This window comes from Mchenga conophoros, linkage group LG14 (genome assembly GCF_057382185.1).
Source record: "Mchenga conophoros isolate Kocher_MC1m ecotype Shallow Benthic linkage group LG14, M_conophoros_male_GT1.1, whole genome shotgun sequence".
Lineage (NCBI taxonomy): Eukaryota > Metazoa > Chordata > Actinopteri > Cichliformes > Cichlidae > Mchenga > Mchenga conophoros.
The window spans coordinates 29,900,717-29,922,385 of record NC_140539.1 but is presented as its reverse complement, the minus strand read 5'-3'; the positions used below and the strand labels follow the sequence as shown (position 1 = coordinate 29,922,385).

The 21,669-nt window shown below is 41.7% G+C and overlaps 1 pseudogene; it reads left to right on the top strand.

The window, feature by feature from the left end:
• The first annotated feature begins 15,368 nt into the window (after window positions 1-15,368).
• On the top strand, window positions 15,369-16,294 carry LOC146560055 (odorant receptor 131-2 pseudogene; annotated as a pseudogene).
• The last annotated feature ends 5,375 nt before the right edge of the window (window positions 16,295-21,669 follow it).

The following is a 21,669-nucleotide window of genomic DNA, read 5'->3' as shown; positions in this document are numbered from 1 at the left end:
TTACTATGTTGTTTCTGTTGTTGTTGTGGTTTTGTTTTTTATTTATTTATTTATTTTTTAATTTTACTTTATTTTTTTTGTAATATTCACAGTGCACCATGTAAAACCGGTTAAAACCAATAAATAAATGTTAAAAAAAAAAAAAAAGTCTGTTGGTCCTTGACTTTGGGAAAAGCAACCTGTCACTGAACAGACTGTCCATGTGCAGAGGATGCCCAGCATTGTCCATAATGTCCAACAGTTTCTTTAGTGTCCTCCTATTGTCACCAGAGTGTCCAGCTTCATGCCAACCACAGAGCCAGCCTTCCTGATTAGTTTTTCCAGCCTGGACACGTCCTTCTTTGCTGTGCTGCTCCCCCATAGCATAGAGCAGTACTCCGGCAACCTGGTAAAACATCCTCAGGAGCTTCCTGCAGATGTTGAAGAACCTCAGTCTCCTGAGGAAGTACAGTCTGCCTTAACCTTTTTTTTATACAGGTGCTGTGTATTGCATGAGCAGTCCAGTTTGTTGTCCACCCGCAACCCGAGGTACTTATGTGTTGACCACCTCCACCTCCTCTCCCTCTATCCGAACTGGCAGTGGAACTGGTCTGGACCTCCTGAAGTCCACAACCAGTTCCTTGGTCTTCGAGGTGTTGAGTAAGTCAGTAAGACAAAGGAGCTGATAGTGGACTTCAGCACTAAGCAGGAGAGGAACTACCAGACCCCCGTCATCAATGAGTGCCCAGTGGAGAGAGTGGACAGCTTCAAATACCTCGGAGTTCACATCACGCAGGACCTGTCATGGTCCTGTCACATCAACACCGTGGTGAAAAAGGCCCGACAGCGTCTCTACCACCTCAGACGCTTGAGAGACTTCCAACTGCCCTCCAAGGTGCTCAGGAACTTTTACTCGTGCACCATAGAGAGCATCCTGGCGGGAAACATCTTAACCTGGTTCGGGAACAGCACCATGCAGGACAGACGAGCTCTACAGAGGGTTGTGCGGTCAGCTGAGCGCACCATCCGCTCCGAGCTCCCTGACCTGCACTCAATCTACAGCAGGCGGTGCTGGACCAAGGCCAGGAAGATCGTGAAGGACCTCAGCCATCCCAACAACAGACTGTTCTCTCTGTTGAGGTCAGGAAAGCGATTCCGCTCCCTGAAGACCAACACAGAGAGACTGAGGAGGAGCTTCTTCCCGCAGGCGATACGGTCTCTCAATCACACCACCACACAGTACTGACCCACACATATGGTTCTTACACACACACTGGACTTTCTGGACATTGGTTTTGCACAACACTGGTCACTATATTCTTCATTTCCGGTTAATACTTGTACAGCTGCTGTTATTGTGTATATATTTATTTATATTTAGATTTCTTCATACATTCTTATATAGTTCTATATTGTGTATTGTGTATTTTGTTGTACAGTTATTTTATTTTCAACTTTAATTTATATATTTATCTTTATCTTATTCTTCCCAGTTAAATTTACCCTTCATTCTAATTTGTGTTGTACAGTTATTTCATTTTTAACCTTAATTTATATTTTATTCCTTCCTAGTTAAATTTACCCTTTTTAATTTTTCATATTTATTTCCTATCTTATTCATAGCCTTTTCCTTTTTTGTTTTCTTTAGGTCACGAGCAGTTGTCCAAGCATTTCACTACATATCGTACTGTGTATGACTGTGTACGTGACAAATAAAATTTGAATTTTGATTTTTGAATTTTATTTTATTTTTTTGCAGGTGGTTTGTGTGACTCCATGTGACAAAGTTCCTCACCAGACTACTCCTCTTCCTGGTCATCCCAGATACACCCCATGATGGCTGTTTCGTCCGCAAACATCTGAATATGGCATGATTCAGAGTTACTGCAGACGTCAGAGGTGTACAGGGTGAAGAGGAGAGGGGACAGCACAGTTGCACAAATCTGCAGCACTACATACTAATGAACAGTATTAAGAGAAAAAATATATAAAATGTACAAATATAAATAAAAAATATATGTTATGTATATAAAGTGGTGGTTTATAGAGGGACATGCTATTTCTGCATGTAAATGCAAACTTATAAATATCATTTAAACGCAATAAGAAAGCCATTATTATTATTAAAGTATGTCATTGAATGAGTATACATATAACTATGAGATCAGCAGTGTTTGCATTTTTTCCTCTTTTCTGTGTTTATTTTAGTCTCAGAAAACTGTTCTCTGAAATCCATTCTTTTCTACAGCTTCTACCATGCAAAAACATTTTCCTGTTGCCCTGAGCAAAGCACAGCGCAAAGGTGCTGGTCAGGGAGCATTTGCGCATTTTGCAACGTTTAACAAAGTAAACATAGTGTGACATATATTCGAGTGACCAACATAAATGCAGAATCACAGGGAGCGGCCACCTGAAGAACACATGAAGAGTGGCTCCCGAAAAAATTATTTAATTTTCTTTTTTTTTTTTTTTTTTTTTTTTGGCCTGTCCCGTTTGGCTCTTTTGCCATCAGAATTGTTGTCTAAAGGCAAAGAAAGATGCCCAACGGATTTACTTTACCAAACTGACCATCCCAGCCTTGCCGTAATGGTCCATTTGATTCACCTTTTATTGTTTATTTTATTTTCACTTACTGAATACGGGACAGACTTGACTGGGGGAAAGAAGGGGAGAAAGAAAGAGGGAAAGAGAAACAGCTGAGAAGAGGGACGGGGGAGAAGGGCAAAAGACAAAAACCAACAGAACGGGCAGAGAAAAAAAATGCATATATCAATCACCTGGATCACCTGCTGAGAAAGAAAAAAGAAAGCAAGCAGAAGAGAACAAGAGTAATAGAATAAACAACATCACAATGATATATGGGAATATGACAGTAAATACTAAATGTTAAACATTATTGTGCAGCACATAAGATCAACAGAACACAGTGTGCTTTGAGGTAGGAGCCAAAAAGGGTGTAGTTTGTGGGTGTGATCACCCGTGTGTACACCTGTGAGCATGGACGCGCTTGTTTTTTGTTTTTTTAAAAGGTTCCTTCATGTAATAATCTGCTAGAGGGTGTGGGGGGGCCACAGCCCCGTCCTCCAGGGCTTGAAGCAGGTGTGGAGGAGATCAAAACTCCAGACATCCAGAGGCCCCCAGAACACAAGAGACCAAGGAAGACCAACAGAGGGGCAGCTGCGCCACTGTCCCGGAAAGAGCTGAGGAGAGTCCCAGATGAGGGCTCACTCAGCAGCCGCGGAGCAGAAGCCAGGGGGAGTTGCAGTGACGCGCCCGTGAGCTCCGCCGGCAGCCAGCTGCGCCTGAGTGACCGAGCCCCAGGCCGAGAGGCCGGGGGCACCCCACCTCCGAAGTGGCCCGAGCGAGCCCCAGGCTCCAGGCCCCGATAAGCGGCCGCCAAGGAGTGAGCCGGTGTGTACCTGGACGCCCATCCCCGGACACAAAGAACCACCAACGCACCGATGTCTGAGGGGGTCCGCCACTGGCAGGGGAAGTGGTGGTAGGGGGAGATAGGCCTCCAAACCTTGGAGGGCCTGAGATGTCCCCAGAGAGGTGGCGCCTGACACCCAACCTGACATATAGACACAGACATACAGGCACACACAGATACAAACATCCATTCCCACCCTCATGCTCTCATATGCACTTACTCCACACTCAACCAACGTGGAGACAGACATAAAGAGACGTTGTACACACGATCACACTCCCCAAGCGTACTCTACAAACCGGGTCTAGGTGCCCCCGCCCCTGGAGGGGGGAACTGCACCCAGACCCAGGTGGTGTTTCCCTTTTCCCTGCGGTGGGGGGAGGCAGACCGCCCCGACTCCGCAGCAGCAGGAAGGCTCCACACTCCAGACCGCAGTCGGACGGCCAACTCCTCCTCCTAGCCCCCCTGCTCCAGCAGGTCGCAGAGAACGGGGGTGAGAGAAGACTCCAAACCTCCCTCCACCCGCTCATTGTAATGTTGATGCATGTGTGTTCTAAGGTGCATTTAAAACCCAGGAGGGCATGGAGCTACCTGCCAGAGAGCAGCAGGTAAGCGCATGGTCCCTCCTGCTAGCCCTCAATGTCTACGTGTATTTAAAATTGAGAGGTGGGCAACGATGCCAGGGGTGGGGTGTACACCCTGATGGTACTTTGGACTCCGTGTATCGTGCCCACCCCCAAGATCCTATATGTATAAAATTGAGGCAGAGGCAGCCAGAAGGGGACAGGGGGGGGGGGGGGGTAGCCTCCTCTGCACCCTGGTGACATACCCCTACTCCAAGGCCCTGCATGTGTGGGTGGTTGTGGTGGAGCGGGAAGAGGGAGGCAGCTGGAGATGGGGAGGGAAGGAAGGGAGGGGCAAGTGACCTCTCCCTGGGGCCAGCTCCCCCGCTGACCCCAGTAGGCACCCCCATACTCCGCGACCCGCCAGGGAAAGGGGGCCCAGGCCCATCCAGACCGGGCCCAGTGCAGCAGCGCCGCCCGGCCCCACAGAGCCCGGGACAGTCCACCCAACCCCACCACAGAGAAAACTGCACCCACCCCACCATCCACTCATCTTCCAGACTACATAAGACAATAAACACCCAGGCTGAGATCTTCCTCCACCTCTCCTGTATCTCCCCCTCCTGCAGAGGGAGCTCCTGAGGAGAGGAAAGCTCCTGCAAGATGTGACAATCTCCCCCACCAGTTGAAGAGCCCCCCAGGTGGCTCGACGCACCGGCGGCACCCTGCTCCCGGGCTGGGCCCCCATGCACCCATCCGCCCACAACCCCGGCAACACACCAACCAGGACCCAAGCCCCCGAGGCCCGGTCCGGGTCCCAGCCCAGAGACGGAGCGCCCCCAGAACCTCACGCCCATCCCGGACCCACCCAGGGCCAGCCAGGCTACCAGGTCAGTAACCCACGTCCGTCAGCACAGACCCTCCCCTAGCCCCGCTGCACGCAGCCGCGAGGAAACAGTCACCTGAGAGCCAACAGAGCCCCTAACCGGACATGACCGCTACCCCGGGTTGAGCCCCCCAAGGAAGATGCCTCCGGGGAACCCCCCGACGCCCTAAGCCTGTCCCTACCCCCACACCAATCACAACAGTGAAGGCGGGACCAAACTATGACCCCCCACCCCCACTAGGTGATGGAGCTGATAAAAGGGGCCCAGAGCAATTGATCTGATGTGGTGGCAGAGGCTGTATCAAGACTAATGTAATCTAATAGATAATTTCTATATTGGTTAGAATTAAGATTATTTTTATTTTTCCAGTTCATGAGGACTGTTTTCTTGGCTATGCATAGGGCAGTGAAAACCATATGGGCGATATTCTTTTCTGAAGTGACATTATCTAAGCTGCCCAACAAACACACTAAGGGGGAAGTTGGAATGTTACATTTCAGACACTTCGATAAGTCTTCACATATCTCGCGCCAAAACTTCTGAACTGGTGGACAGAACCAAAGAGCGTGGATATAATTGTCCGGTGAATTGGTTTGGCAGTGTGAGCAGTTGTTGGTAGACGTAAAGCCCATCTTGAACATCCGATGACCTGTATAGTGTACTCTATGTAATATTTTGTATTGAATTAATTGAAGACTGGGATTTCTAATTAGATGAAAGGTTTTTAAGCAAATCTGAGACCAGAAGTTTAGGTCTAAGTTAACTGATAAATCCGCTTCCCATTTTGCAATAGGAAGTGATATTGATTCATCTGTTTTAGAAAGCATTCTGTATATTTTGGATAGTAATTTGGGGGGTTTAAGAGTAAGAAATTGAACCACACTTGGTGGTGTTTGTAGTTCAACTTGACCCGGTTTAAATTTCTTTTTTACTATGGATTTAATTTGTTGATATTCTAAAAATCTTTTCTTGTTGATCCCATATTGTGTAACTAGTCCGTCAAATGAAATAAATTCTGTTCCTTCTAGTATATGTTCTAAATATTTGATTCCTTTATCACTCCAATCTGAAAAGTTTATCATATTATTGTTTTGTAATATGTCAGGGTTGTTCCAGATAGGTGTACGTTTGCATGGGATTAATGAAGACGCTGTCAATTTTAGAAACTCCCACCATGCTGTCAGAGAAGAGCTGATGTTGATGCTTTTAAAGCATTCATGTCGTTGGATGTTTGAGCTGATAAATGGTAGGTCTGAGATCTCTAGATTATTGCAGAGTGCTTGTTCTACATCTAGCCAAGGTTCATCTAAGAGGGTGTGTTTTAGCCATCCTGAGATAAACTGAAGCCTGTTGGCTAAGAAGTAGTGCTGAAAGTTAGGCAGTTCTAGTCCTCCTTTATCCTTGGTCTTTTGTAGTGTTTTTAAGCTTATACGTGGGGGTTTATTTTTCCAAAGGAATTTGGACATACATGAATCTAGAGATCTGAACCAATCTTGTGGCGGTTTAGTTGGGATCATTGAGAATAAATAATTTATTTTTGGTAAGACCATCATTTTTATAGCGGCAACCCTTCCCATGAGTGATATGGGTAGACATTTCCATCTAGCCAGATCATCTTCTACCTTCTTTAAAAGTGGGATATGGTTTAATTTAGTTAGATCTGCAAGCTTGGGAGAAACATTAATACCTAAATATTTTATATTTCCCGATTGCAGTGGTGTAGAAGAGGAATTATGGAAGGAGCAATTAATCGGTAGGACTGTAGATTTTGACCAGTTAATTGAGTAATCTGATATTCTTGCAAAAGAGTTTATCAATTCAATCACCCCAGAGATATTGGTTTGTGAATTTTGGAGAAAGAGTAACACATCATCCGCATAAAGGCTGATTTTATGTTCCACGTTCTTGCATTTTATGCCCTTAATTACTGAATTCTGTCTAATTGCTGCTGCTAGTGGTTCAATAAAAATTGCAAATAGTGAAGGGGAGAGTGGGCATCCCTGCCTGGTGCCCCTCAAGAGACAGAAGCTGGAGGATGTCTGGTCATTTGTTCTAACACAAGCTGTTAGGGAATTATATAATATTTTTAACCAGTTTATGAAAGAGGATCCAAAACCAAATATGTGTAAAGTTGCAAATAGAAATTTCCAGTTAACTCTGTCAAATGCTTTTTCTGCGTCTAAAGAGAATATTGTAGTTTCTAGGTTTTTACTGTATGAGTCTATCAAATTAAGTAATCTACGTGTATTTGTTGATGAGTGCCTACCTTTTATGAAACCAGTTTGGTCAGGATGAATTAAGAGGGGGGTTATTTTCTCCAGTCTCTTTGAGAGAGCTTTGCAGATTATTTTATGGTCTACATTTATAAGGGATATTGGACGATAGCTTGAGGGATATACAGGGTCTTTGCCTGGTTTTAGCAGGAGATTAATGTTTGCAGAATTCATATTTGATGGAAGTCTGCCCTTTTCTTTAATTTCCAACAACGTTCTGTAGAAAACTGGTGCTAGAATCGACCAGAATTCTTTGTAGAATTCTGCAGGAAAGCCATCTGGACCTGGAGCCTTATTATTGTGCATACTTATCAGGGCTTCCTGGAGTTCACCTGGTGTCAGTGGTGAATCCAGTGCCATTGCTTGAGTGTCCAATAATTTTGGAAGAGTTATGTTGTCCAAAAACTGATCAATTTCTTTTTTAGATGGGTTTATTTGTGGTGAATACAACGTTTTATAGAAATCCCTGAAAATGTTGTTTATTTGTATCGGTTCATATAATGTGTTCCCAGATGAATCTTGAACAGCACATATAGTTGTTTTTTCTTTATTTATTTTTAGCTGGTTTGCTAGAAATTGACCGGATTTATTACCATGTTCATAATTTTGTAGGCGTAGTCTTTGTACTAAGAATTTTGTTTTTTTATCAATTATCTCATTTAATTCTAGTTTTGTTTTGCGTATTTTGTTCAATGTTTCCTGATCTTGGTGGGACGCGTAGGCTTCTTCTAGTGATTTGATGTTTTTTCTAATTCCTGAATATTTTTGTTTTCTTTTTTCTTTTTATGTGATGAGAAAGAAATTATTTTACCTCTCATCACAGCTTTCCCTGCTTCCCATAGAACAGAAGCTGATGTTTCGGGAGTGTCATTATAGTTCAAATATGAAGTCCACTCTTTTTTAAAATATTTAATAAAGTCTTCATCTTTAAGTAGTGATATATTAAATCTCCAGTTTTTTCTTGGCGTAGTATTATTCTTGTGCATTAGTGTTAAAGATACAGGACCATGATCGCTGACAGCTATAGGGTGAATCTCAGTGTCTGAAATGTCGTTCAGCAGTGAGCTGCTGACCAAAAAATAATCCAGACGAGAGTAGGAGTGATGGACATGTGAGAAAAAAGTATATTCCTTACTGGTGGGGTGAAGGGAGCGCCATGCATCGCAAAGACCAAAGTCGCTCATATACTGTTTGATTATATTTGTGGACTGCCAATTACGCTGAGTTCCCGCTGTATTGAGCCTATCCATGTCTTCATTTAGTCCAAGGTTGAGGTCACCTCCAAGAACAAGTGTGCCATCTAAGTGTTCAGAGAGTGCACTGAAAAAACCGTGAAAGAATGAGGGATCATCAACATTTGGACCATATACACTTGCAATACATAGCTTTTTATCACGTATAGATAGTTTAATGATTAAGAATCTGCCCTCTGGATCTATAACTGTATCGAGTACTGTGAAATTAATATTTTTATGTATTAAAATTGCTGCTCCCCTTTGTCTAGAATTATAACAAGCTGAGAACACATTGGGAAACTCAGGTGTTTTAAGTTCATTCGAACCTCTAAGAGGTCTGTGGGTCTCTTGTAATAGGACAACATCTGCCTGTAGTTTTTTGAGTTGGTTAAATATTTTTAACCTCTTTTCTCTGGAGCCAGCTCCATTTATATTCCATGTAATGAACCTCAGTGTACCCATAGATGTTTGTGTATAACTAGGGATGTATGCTGTGTGCGTCGCTTAGACAGGTGGAGAGAATACGTCACTTGTTCATAAATAAAGAGAAGGAGAGAGAGAAAAAATGTGTGGCGAGATGCTCCCTGAGTCTGACTTTGTGTATGCATAGTTACTAATATGAGTAGGCTTGGCTTAAGTGTGTGTGTATCTTATATGACTGTGTGCGCTGTCTGACTGATGTAAATGTGCTGCCGTTGAGCGCATGGTGCGTATGTGTCGAAATAAAGGATGTTTGTGGATGAGTGTCGAAGCAGGTGATCGAGGCAGTGAAAGGAATAAAGAAAGAAACCAAGGACAGGGGTGAGCAGCATAAAACCAAGAGGGGGAAAAGAGAGGAGGGGAAAAAAAAAAAAAAAAAAACGAGAAGAAAAAAAAAACAGAAACAAAACGTAAACATTCCAATTAAATCACTGACGGAGAGTGACGGTGTTAATTCTGCTATGAAATCACACTTTAAGATGCGATTTGATACTGGTAAGTTAAACAGATGTTAATGCAAGTTAGTGTGAGTGGATAGGGAAATGGTGTAGCTGATTCTTATCTGGTGTGAGGTTAATACAGCCACGGAGTGATGTTGGGGTCGCGGTGGAGCTGTCCGTCCACGTACAGCCGGTCCACAGCGATGACAGCGCGGGAGCCCTTCTGGATGAAGCCGTGTCGGATTGGGAAGAGGACCCTGCGTCGTTCCAAGATCTCTTTGGGGAACTGGTCGTTCACGCTGAAGTCCGTTCCTTTTAATTCCCTGCCGCGGCTTTTCACATGTTGCTTTTGTTTGAAGTGGCCGAATTTGGCCACGATAGGACGTGGTCTCCCGGCCGTAGCCCCAATGGGGCCGAGGCGATGTACCCGATCGAAGACGATGTTCTTCACAGTGTCCTCCGGCAGCTTCAGGTGGGTTTTGATGAAGCTTTTTACCGTGGTCTCCGCGTCCTCTCCAGCGGCTTCTGGAATACCAGAAAATACCAGATTATCACGCATGCTACGAGCTTGTAGATCGATAACTGTTTCTTTTATTTTTTTATTTTCTCTATTGAGCTGGGTAACATTATCTGTGAGACATTTCACCGACTCCCTTAGCGTGGCATTTTCAGCAGCAAGCGTTTCCACCTGCTGCTGGCTGTACTCCAGGGATTCTCGCAAGCATTTAAATTCTCGGTGAAGAATCTCCACCAAGGACAGCCTTGCGTCGAAACTCCCCTGCTTCCTTTTATGTGGGTATGTGTGTGTGTGGTCTGTGTGCCAGTGTATGAGTCATACCAGGCCTTTGGAGGTTCTGCGCTAAAGCCAATCAAGATTCACCGGCCTCTGCTGATGATCTTCATCATCTAGCCTACTACTTGACAGAGAGGCTGAACTTCGTCAATGCTGGCTCATTGGGTGACATAATGAGTACAGCCCCAGCTCCAGGGTGAGTCTGTCTTTATCCCTTGCCTAAGAAAAAAATTTAACTAATCGTCGTGTCTTGTTTTGTGAGGAACCTGGGAAGGAGAGGGCTGGCAGGAGCAGTGCACAGCTGTAAATATTGTGTTTTGGATTTCACCTCACACACCACAGATCAAGAACACTGAACAGAGTCAGGAGTTGCCATGGAAGGGATCACATTTTTGAAACTTCACTGTTCTTTGCTCACTGTACTACTACCACTACTACTACTACTACTACTACTACTACTACTAATAATAATAATAATAATAAAAAGCCCCTTCTTTTTTAAATTATATTTTTATTGAAAAAGAACATGTTACAATAAAGGGCATTGATATTATTTAGTCAAAAAAAAAAGAATTTTTTCTTAGTCCTTTTGTTTTTCATTCAAATAACAAAAAGTGAACTCGGTGGCTTGACAGTGTATACAAAGTGCAGCATGTTTAACTTATTTACATAAAGTACAATTAATACATATTGTGAAGTAGAGGGTTGACCTGACATTGTACAGTGCATGGGAGATACACCAATTCAGGGCTGGTATTATCTAAATTCAGGGTGGAGGGGGGACAAGCAAGTCCATTTATTCCATATTTTGTAGAATTGGTCTTTTCAAATTTTTATGGAGAATGTCGATTTTTCCATTTTAAATATCTCAAAAATCACATGAAACCAATCCTCAAGTGTTGGCGGAGTTGGATTTTGCCACTTTCTGGTTATTAATTTTTAGCTGGCCGCTAATAGTGCTTGTAAGAGCTATGTGTTCCCTCCCCGGACCGAACCAGCAACCAGTTCCAAGTACAAATTTACAAAATTAATATCAAATTTTATATTTAAGACCTCACACAGAGTTTTATGAATCGCCAGCCAGTAATTTTTTAAGTTAGGGCAATCCCAAAAGATATGGTAATGATGTGCCACTTGTGATACACATCTTCTCCAGCATTCCACTGTCCCATTTTTATATCTAGTTTGATGAGGGGTTTTGAAAAATCTAATAATGTTCTTCCAGCAGTGGTCTCTCCAAGATATTGAACTTGCTGAGTACCAATGAAAATTACAAATCCTCTCTCAGCTTTTGTTTGTTATACCCTTCCCATTTAATATGCTTCCTTGCCTGAAGAAGCACATAATACAGTTTGGAGATTGCCTTTCTCAGAGAACCAACATCTGCTAATTTACCTGGAGAAGCTCTGATTTGTTACTATTGAGTTTAGTACTATTGAACCATGATGTTCAGCTAAGCAGAGGGTGAGAGAGGACAGAGGGAAAGCAAAAATAGGTTTAGTAGACAGATAAAGCTGGGTGTCATCAGCATAACAGTGAAACTGAATATTGTATTTACAAAAGATGTGTCCAAGCATAAATAAATTTGCTGTTGCTAACCAGGAAGCCCTGTGTTTTGGGTCTTTTTCTTGCCCTCCAACCTGACAGAATGTTCCAGCCAGGTATTTACTCCCATTGTGGGGGCCACTTCCACAGAACGGCGCCTGATGGGAACCGAGCTGGCTGACGTAAAAAAAGATCCTGGCCAAAAGATCATGCCCGTTTCCTCTTTTTATATTGTAAAAAGAGGAAACCCTTTTGCATCTGACTTTTAAATCAGAAACTATTTGTAAGTAGGGATGGGTATTGTTTAGGTTTTATCCGATACCAGTACCAAACTGGTACTTTTGAAACTCTGCCAGTGCTTAAACGGTGCTCGAACCGGTGCTTAAAGAATGAAGAACACACACTTTGTCCAAAAACCTCTCATGTTTAGCTGTTTTTTTGTAAAAAGATAACAACGTTAGCCTTTTCTGCAGCTATAGGGCATATATGCAGTGTTGGGGAGTAACGGAATACATGTACCGCTGTTACGTATTTAAAATACAAAATATGAGTAACTGTATTCCGTTACAGTTACCATTTAAAAATGTGGTATTTAGAATACAGTTACTTTGTTGAAATAAATGGATTACACGGCGGTACTTTCCTGTTTCATATTGTGGCGGGTCAGGACTGTTTGGGTTTTGTTTGACAGCTATGTTCTGTTGTTCCAGGCGGCAGCGTTACGGTTGCCATGATTACAGGGTGACGCTCTCTCTCTGTGTGTTTCCTGGGTGAGAGAGCGTCTTTTTGTTGTTGTTGTTGTTGTGCTAAGCTGAATGCTAACAGAATGCTACTGCTCTAAAGAATGTAGCATCATGGGCATTGTAGTCCGTGCTGCAGGGAGAATGGACTGCCATACACGTTATGTGTCTGTGAGCACGAGGAGGGAGAAAAAGGGGAGTGGAAAAGTACAAGCTGTCATCGAGCAGAAACGGGAGCTGGAAGCATGTAAATATAATAATAACCACTGCAGCCAAGAAGAGTGCCTGACGAGCCCAGTTGTAAGTAAGCTATTAAGACTCGACTGTACGCTGTGTTCGTGTTTTCCTCCGAAACAATAAGTTCCGTTGGAACAGCCTTTCAACGCCTCTCCACACAACAAAGTAAAGCTATTTTTCGGCTACAGCCCTACACAGAACCCGACGTATTAGCCAGAGGTCCCTTTACTACGGTTCGGACCTTCAGTAACAGTAATAAATCACAGCAATAGTATATTCACGTAGTTGTAAAAAAGATGATAATATATTAAGTAATCCAAAGTATTCAGAATACGTTACTGTCATTGAGTAACATAACGGAATACGTTACAGAATACATTTTGGGACATGTATTCTGTAATCTGTAATGGAATATATTTTAAAAGTAACCTTCCCAACACTGTATATATGGTATCACTCTGGGCTGGAAGCAGTGCTTAAACAATGGGAAAACACAAACTTTGTCCAAAAACCTCTCATGTTTAGCTGTTTCCCACTTTTTCTTTGGTCATTTTAGCTTTTTTGGCCAGGGTGAAGGGAGTACCTGCCATCAAACAAGAAGAGAGCTGCATGTAACTACGATGGTGTTTGCTAGTTCACCTTACATGCATTAATGTAATAACGTGGTTAGCCTACTCAACGTAAATTACACACGAACAACATTAAGCTACTCGCCCAGAGAAGAACAGCTGCTGCTGCCATCATCATCAGTCATCACTTCTGCTACACTGGCAGGGCAACAGGCCAGGACTCTCCTCTTCGGGTTCTTGGGGGATGTTGCTAACTCCGGGTCCGATAACAGGCACCACATCTGCAGTAGATGTGCACGGTGTGAGGTCTCGCAGCAAGTGATCAAATACGGCGCATTTCTCGGCTTTTAAAAAAAAAACGCTATGCATCGGCAGGTGTTTTTCATCAGATTCGAGGTGTTACCTCCTTTGCACAGTATCACCTTAAAGCACTTGTTGCAGGCTGCTAAGTTTGCATCTTTTGCTGTGAAGTACAGCCAAACTTTTGACTGCTTCGCCTTGGGCATTTTTAATCTGTAGCTCTGCTCTAAAAGAACGTATGTACCTGGGCCCACCTACTACGCTTGCAAAGGTAAAATGATTGGCTGGAATCCAAAGTGTATGACATCTCAGGGGAAAAAAAAGCACTGAAATAAAGCACCGAAATGTGCGCTGCTTTTTTCGTTCTGGTTACTACCGGTTGCCATAATGGCACCGGATACCGGTACCCACCCCTTTTTGTAAGGGAGAATTTACAAATATCTACAAACGATTGCGATCTTGTAATTTTTTGGTTTATATCCTTTAGTGTAGTGTATCTATGCCATTTAAGCAAAATATGCACAATGATAAAACTAAGTTTTTTGTAATTATATAGTCATATTCCAGTTGAATAAATAATGCACATCTAAAATAATAATTTCATTTATTATTTTACCATATAACTATTTATCACTTCCGTTTTCAGTTACAGAATTAACTCTCAATGTTTTTATCTTCAGTTAAGAAATCAATGCAGTAACATTCACAATGAGCAGAACCAGAACAGAAGACCCGGTGGCGCCAGTGTCTGGCAGCCTCACCTCAGTCAGTGCGCCCCAGGGTGGCTGTGACTACAATGTAGCTTGCCATCACCAGTGTGTGAATGTGTGTGTGAATGGGTGGATGACTGGATGTGTAAAGCTCTTTGGGGTCCTTAGGGACTAGTAAAGCACTATACAAATACAGGCCATTTACCATTTATTTTGGATGAAAGTACAAGTCTTGCAAGTGTCCAAAACAGAAACTTGAAATACTGGGTCAATGACCCCGATCTACCTACCCGTCTTTATGCCAAAGGTGTCTTAAATGACTTTTTTTTTAACCCATGTTAGTCACAAATGCATGTGTTGGAGTAGTTTACTTGAGTACAGACAGTCACATACCGTACAAACAGTGTGTGCAGTGGGACCATGAAGTCTCTGCTGGGTGGATTACTGATGATCTGAGGTAGCCACTTATATTTAAACCTACCAACTGGCCAATCTGTATGTGGTCAGTTTTAGGATATAAATAACTGATGTTTTTCATGTCATGTGTTACTAACTTCTGTCTATACATTTTAAAATAATAAAAGGGAAAAAAATGAAATACAAGAAATTTTCTTGAAATTTAAACTTCCTTCTTTATAGTAAATACATTAAAAGAGAAAATGCTGAGGAAAAAACAAAAGGACAGTTTTCATTTAACTGAATACCTCACAAACAGAAATAGTACATGTCAAAGTCACATCAGTTTAGGAGTTTTTAAGACATAAACCTAAAATAGAGGGGTGTTGTCTTATTGATTGACAGAATTGATTACCTTGTCGCCAAACACCAACTTTACAGTTCTTTTACAGTTCTGTTATGTTGACTTTACTGCAAAGTCTCCTGAGTATACCATCAATTACATATTTAAAAGCATCTATATTGAGGAGAATGGGTGTTAAGGGAAGATGACAACACAGTAGAAGGAAGTGTCATGTGTAATTGTTATTCTTAGTTGCTGTAAGCTTCAATTTCATGATGCACAGTCATTTCTCAGAAAATTGCAGGGAACGCAGCAGAAGACATTTGGCTCTGGAACAGAATGGGCGGTTTCTTCACTGGATTTGATTTTTGATTTTTATTAAAAAGAAAATCTTATATTTATTGACAAAACTTTAATGAACTCTTAGAAGTACATATTTTTGTTCTCTATGGCAGGTAACAACTCAGTGAATGATGTTTTTTTGCAGCGACCAGTCTATGACCGGGTCATTATTGTACAGATCCTGGTAATAATTTTTCTTTGCATCAACATGTTGCTCATTGTGATCTTTATTAAAAAGGAATCCTTTCACACATCTGCACGTTACACCTTATTTTTTGTAACACTGCTGTCAGACAGTGTTTTGTTATTGGTGTCAGATGTTTTACTTGTATTGAGCCAATTTGAATTTACAATACAAGTGTGGTTGTGTATAACTATCTCTGTTGTTGTACTTCTTTACTTCATTGTCACACCAGTTACTCTGACAGCAATGACTCTGGAGCGCTATGTGGCCATTTGTATGCCCCTGCGTCATGGACAGCTCTGCTCCACACGCAGCACTATGTACTGTATCCTGATCATTCATGTTCTCAGCTCTGGCCCTTGTATAATTATTCTGTCCATGTTCTTTGCTTCCGCCTCACTTAAGTTCTACAAGCAATCCATGATATGTAGTGGAGAGACATTTACTATTTACAGATGGCAGGATCATGTTCGATCAGCTGTGTATCAATGTTATTTCTTGATTATGGGCACCACTATTGCATACTCATATGTTCAAATAATGAAAGTGGCCAAAGCTGCATCAGGAGATAAAAAGAAGTTGACACATAAGGGGCTTAAAACAGTGATCCTTCATGCTTTCCAGTTGCTGCTCTGTCTCATTCAGCTGTGGTGCCCATTCATAGAAATTGCACTACTTCAGATAGATTTTAGTTTATTTCGAAATGTCCGATATTTTAACTACATCGTGTTTAATATTGCTCCAAGGTGCCTGAGTCCTCTGATCTATGGCCTCAGGGATGAAAACATTTTTCTTGTACTGAAAAGTCTTATGCCTACTTCATCCTGTTCAAAATAAACATAATTTGAGTTACATCAGAAATATAAATACTAAATTCTAAATCTATACAGGGAAACTGCTTCAATATGCAAGAAAAATTTCATGTAAATAATGATGAATTTCAATTTATTAGTAATTGTGCAACTTGCTTTCCATGCTCTATGATGCTATATTGTTATGCATTAACCCCCCCTCCCCCCCCAGAAAATTAAATGAAAATAATTGTCAAGTGTTTATTATTTTTTTTATTATAATTTATTCACTTATTTTAGGGTATGTGCTCAATTTGACCAAAATTGTTTTTTTCTCTGATATGACATGGTTAACTTCCTCAGAATTCAATCAACATAGATGCACAATATATAGCAACAAATACAACTTTAATTGTATTACTATCATGAACGGATGATGGAATAATTAATATTTTTAAAAACATATTTGGTACTGATTGTAATTCACTGATAAGAATCACTGCAACAAAAATATGAATTCTAAATGTATTTTATAACTGTTCTGATATTTAACAATAAAATAAATTGTTACTATTATTAGTGATAACTATACTACTAATAATACTAATAATAATTTCTTTAAAAAACTGTATTTTTATTTTACTGTATTTACCACAGTAAAAAAAAAATCACAATTGCTTTCGACTATTTCTGCATTTAATAGAATGCGATAAGAAAGCTGTTATAGGAACCACTGTTGAAAAAATATAATTGAACCAGTATACAGTAAATATAACTATGAGATCAACAGTGCTTGCATTTCGTTCTACTCTTTTCCCATTTCTTTCTTCTTCTTCTTTTTGTCTTAAATAACTGTCCATTGAAGTCTATTGTTTTCTACTGCTTCCACCACACAAAAACAATTTCCTGCTGCCTTGAGCAAAGCACAGCACAAAGGTGCTGCTCAGTGAGGATTTGCATGTTCTGCAAAGTTCAACACAGTTGGCACAGTGTACATATATTCCAAATGCAGAAATGCAGAATGACAGGAAGCAGCCACCTATAGTACACGTGAAGAGTGGCTGCCAAAAAAGATTTCATTTTTTGCACCTAACGCTTTTCTCCATAGTCTAGAAAGGCAGCATAATTTCCATCTTCTGGACAAAGTTTAATGCCAATGAAATTTTCTGTGCTTCTTTTACATTCAACTGGTTCACGTGAATGTTTTTTATAGTAACTGAGATGGATGCCTGTTGTGCTCTTAAAAACACACAGTTTCTTTCTTGTTTCTACCAACCTTTAGAGGTTAGAGGTCATTGTACCAGCTAAAGCAGACCCCCCGCCCCCAGATCTTATATCCCCTGAAAACAGATATAAGATCCCTTGAAAAATTATATAAATGAAACTTGTATGTTTTGGATACTTACTAAAACAATATATGAAAGTAATGAGAAAGTGGCCACTTTCATGAGTAAATCATGTAAGCCTTATAGGAGTTACTCATGAAAGTGGCCACTCAATTATTATTATGTGTTTTTGCTGCACTGTTCTGCTGTCTGTGTCCACGTTTGTATGTATAGGCAGGTGTGTGCGTCTGTGTAACGTATGTGTAACGTCTGAGGTATGCAGAGGACCCAAATGCTGAACTCTTCAAAAGACAGTGTGTTTATGAACAGTGAAAATGATTGAAAATGAAACAACAATAAATAAACAATGTGCTGGATGCAATGCACTGGGGCTCCCAAGGTGATGCCTCCTGAATCACTCACAGTGCAAGTGTGCGTGGCATGTATCATGGTAACAATAAACTCCAATGCCCAGCTTTGGCTCCTCTCCCGTGAAACACTCCGCTCCCGACTCTTAGTGAAAACAAATCAAAAACATCGTTACAAAAAAGATGTTTACAAAAAGCCAGCCATGGCCATACTAACGAGTATAAAAAGGGATGCCCCTGAAGACTCTAATCAGCTACACGTGGCAGTGGCTGATGGGCATCAGATGGGGCAATCTCCAGCGCGGGAGCACTTCCAGGGTGAACAGCACTCGGTGCCCAAACGTCCTGGTCCTAAACGTCCCACATCAAAACAGAGACACAGGGAAGGGAGGGGAGGAGAAGAAAACACAAAAAACTATACAGGAACACAAAAGGCAGGTCTACCGGCAGGGACAATATGCCTCATTTACGTATTTGATTGGATAGTACAATGCCATTTACACATTGCCACATTGAAGGCACCCTTGTCCTCCAAAAGAGAAAAGGCACATTTGACTGAGGATAGCAAATTCAAGTGCTGTTGTAATAGAAAAGTTAAATTCAGTTGTTTATTTATGGCAACATCCAATATTAAGGCTGTTTATCAAAACAAATGAAAGAATAAAGTGCTTGGACCTGACCATTGAAAATTGAATATTCAGCAGCAGTCCATGAATTGTTGGAGAGCATATATACTAACTTTCTCCAGCACACCATATGGGAAGCGCAGTTGACTAATTAGACATGGGTGAGGAATGCCTTCTGGTATCAGTACATTTTGGACCACCTCGAGTGTGCACCACTTAAAGCACTTAACAGAAAAGTGCAAAACACAAAATAAACTAGCTGTAGCCATATGGACAGTAGCATGAAGTTACACCTTTCTAGTAGGCTTAGCATAGTAGAACAGCTGGATGAACACTATCAAGTTGTAAGATGTAAAATGCACAACAAAGGTGACAAAACATCAGCACATTCTGTCTAGAATCAGGAGGTAATAATGAAGAGAATCGGCTGCCCACCGGATGGCCAGGCACTCTTTCTTGCAGGCAACTGCAAGTGACAAATAAATAAAAGTTTCTTCATCATCTTCATCTTTCTCCACTGGCCTCCTGCTCTTATTATTTTCATGCGGAATTGGTCGGTCGACCCCCCCCTTACCTGCTGGGACAAAACAGCCCTCTGTGCGAGGTGTCGGTCGGCGCATGTAGAGGAGGGGTTCCCCACAACACCGCCTGGCACTGCTCTGTCTATCGGATCAGATATGGGGCACTGTTATGGGTGAGATCAGTCAAGGAGCTGGTCAGGTCTGCAAAGCCTGGCATGAACCAGGGTAGTAACCAGCCAGTCTCAAGAACCGACTCATGTGTTTTTTGGACTTGGGGTGCAATCAGAATGTGACGGCTGCAGTTTTATCCATCTGTGGATGCACCTCCCAGGTTCCCAAGTGGTACCCCAAATACTAAAAACAGCCATAATGCTCGGGTCTTATTTTCTACAGTTGACAGGCTAACAACAAACAAAAACAAAACTGAAGTAATAGTCTTTGGCGCCAAAGAAAAACGATTACAGGTCACCAGAGAACTTCAATCTATACATCTAAAAACCACAAACCAGGCGAGAAATTTGGGTGTAGTGATGGATGCAGACCTAAACTTAGAAAAACACATTAAGACAATAACAAAATCAGCTTACTATCACCTCAAGAATATTTCAAGGATAAAAGATCTGATGTCTCAACAGGACCTGGAAAAACTAGTCCATGCATTCATTTTTAGTAGGCTTGATTACTGTAACAGCATCTTTACAGGTCTACCTAAAAAATCAGTCAGACAACTACAGCTCATTCAGAACTCTGCTGCTCGAGTCCTCACTAAGACCAAAAAAGTGGACCACATCAGTCCAGCTCTGAGGTCTTTACACTGGCTGCCTGTCCGTCAGAGGATAGACTTTAAAGTTCTGATGCTGGCCTATAAAGCTCTGAATGGTTTAGGACCAAAATATATCAATGACCTCCTGACCCAGTATGAACCTTCCAGATCCCTCAGGTCATCTGGATCCGGTCTTTTATCAGTTCCCAGAGTCAGAACCAGACACGGAGAAGCTGCATTCAGCTTTTATGCTCCTTATATCTGGAACAAACTCCCAGAAAGCCTCAGATCAGCTGAAACACTCAGTTTATTTAAATCCAGGTTGAAGACTCACCTATTCTCAGCTGCATTTGAATAAAGCACCAAATCCACACTTTTAAGCTTAAATTTCAAAACTTACACTAACTACTGATCTTATCTATTTCTGATTTTATCTGTTTTGATTTTATATACTGTTTTGTTTGTTTGTTAAGCTTAAATTTCAAAACTTACATTAACTACTGATTTTATCTACTGTTCTGATTTTATCTGTTTTGATTTTATATACTGTTTTGTTTGTTTGTTTGTTTGTTAAGTGGGTTTAGAGCTCTGGGTAGCTCCCCAGCTGGGTCTAGACTGGGTCTAGAGAGTATTTTAAATTCAGGGAATTTAAAATAGAAAGTAGCTCGTCCACAGAAGGACTGGTAGATCCCCTTACGATAAGGGTTCAGATCGCGCGAACAGGTGTGAAATGTGTGTGTTTAGTTAGTTAGTTTGTTTGCTTGTTTTAATCAATTTTAAATCATGCTTTTTATTTGTTTTTGTTTCTAATGTCTCTGTAAAGCACTTTGAATCCCCTTGTTGTTGAATTGTGCTATACAAATAAATTTGCCTTTGCCTTTGCCTTACTGACGAAAAACACATTCCATGCAATGACTTTCCTGATCCACGACTGCTGTGTGCAGTGCTATCTGTGTCTTCCACATTTGTGCTTGAGCTGCCTGAAGATAATCTCAAAAGTGAACAACAAGAAGATCCTGTACTGTCAGAAGTCATTGGCTGGAAAGCTAAGGGTCGAAAACCACCCTACTGGTGTATGAAAAATGCCCACCTCAGAAAAAAGTGCTATGGCATGAGTACTCTAGACTTACATTTCACAATTGCTTACTCTGTCGTAGAGCTTTCAACCCATCCCAAAATTCAGTGTTGCATCAGTTGGTTGTTCCTGAATCTTTAAAAGACACTGTCCTACAGCTGCTGCACGGCAACCCAGTGTCCGGTCACGTATCAGCAGAGATGGTCCTGAAACGTGCTCAGCAGCTATATTACTGGCCATTCATGTCACAGGACATCAGAATATGGTGCACACAATGCACTCCATGTGATGCCAGATGGAATCCCACACCTCATCACAGAGCTCCAATGAAAACAATTGTTGCAGCGGAACCATTTCAAAAGGTGGCAGCTGACATACTTGAACTCACCATTACGAGTCATGGCAACAGGTATGCGCTGGGAATTCAAGACTGTTTCTCGAAATATGTCAACCTCTATGCTATCCCAGACCAACGTGCCACAACAGTTGCAAAATGCCTGTTTGACAACTTCATCTGTCAGCACAGCGTCCCTGAAATGCTGACCAAGGACGTCAATTTGAATCTGACGTGGTGAAACACCTGTTTCAGCTGCTAGGCATCCAGAAGACACGGACCAGCCCATATCACCCTCAATGTGATGGGATGGTCGAGAGGTTCAACTGAACACTTATTGACCAGTTAGCTAAGTTACTCCTTCAGCAGCCTGGCGAATGGGATGACTGCCTCAATCAAGTTGCTTGGCAACACCAGTCC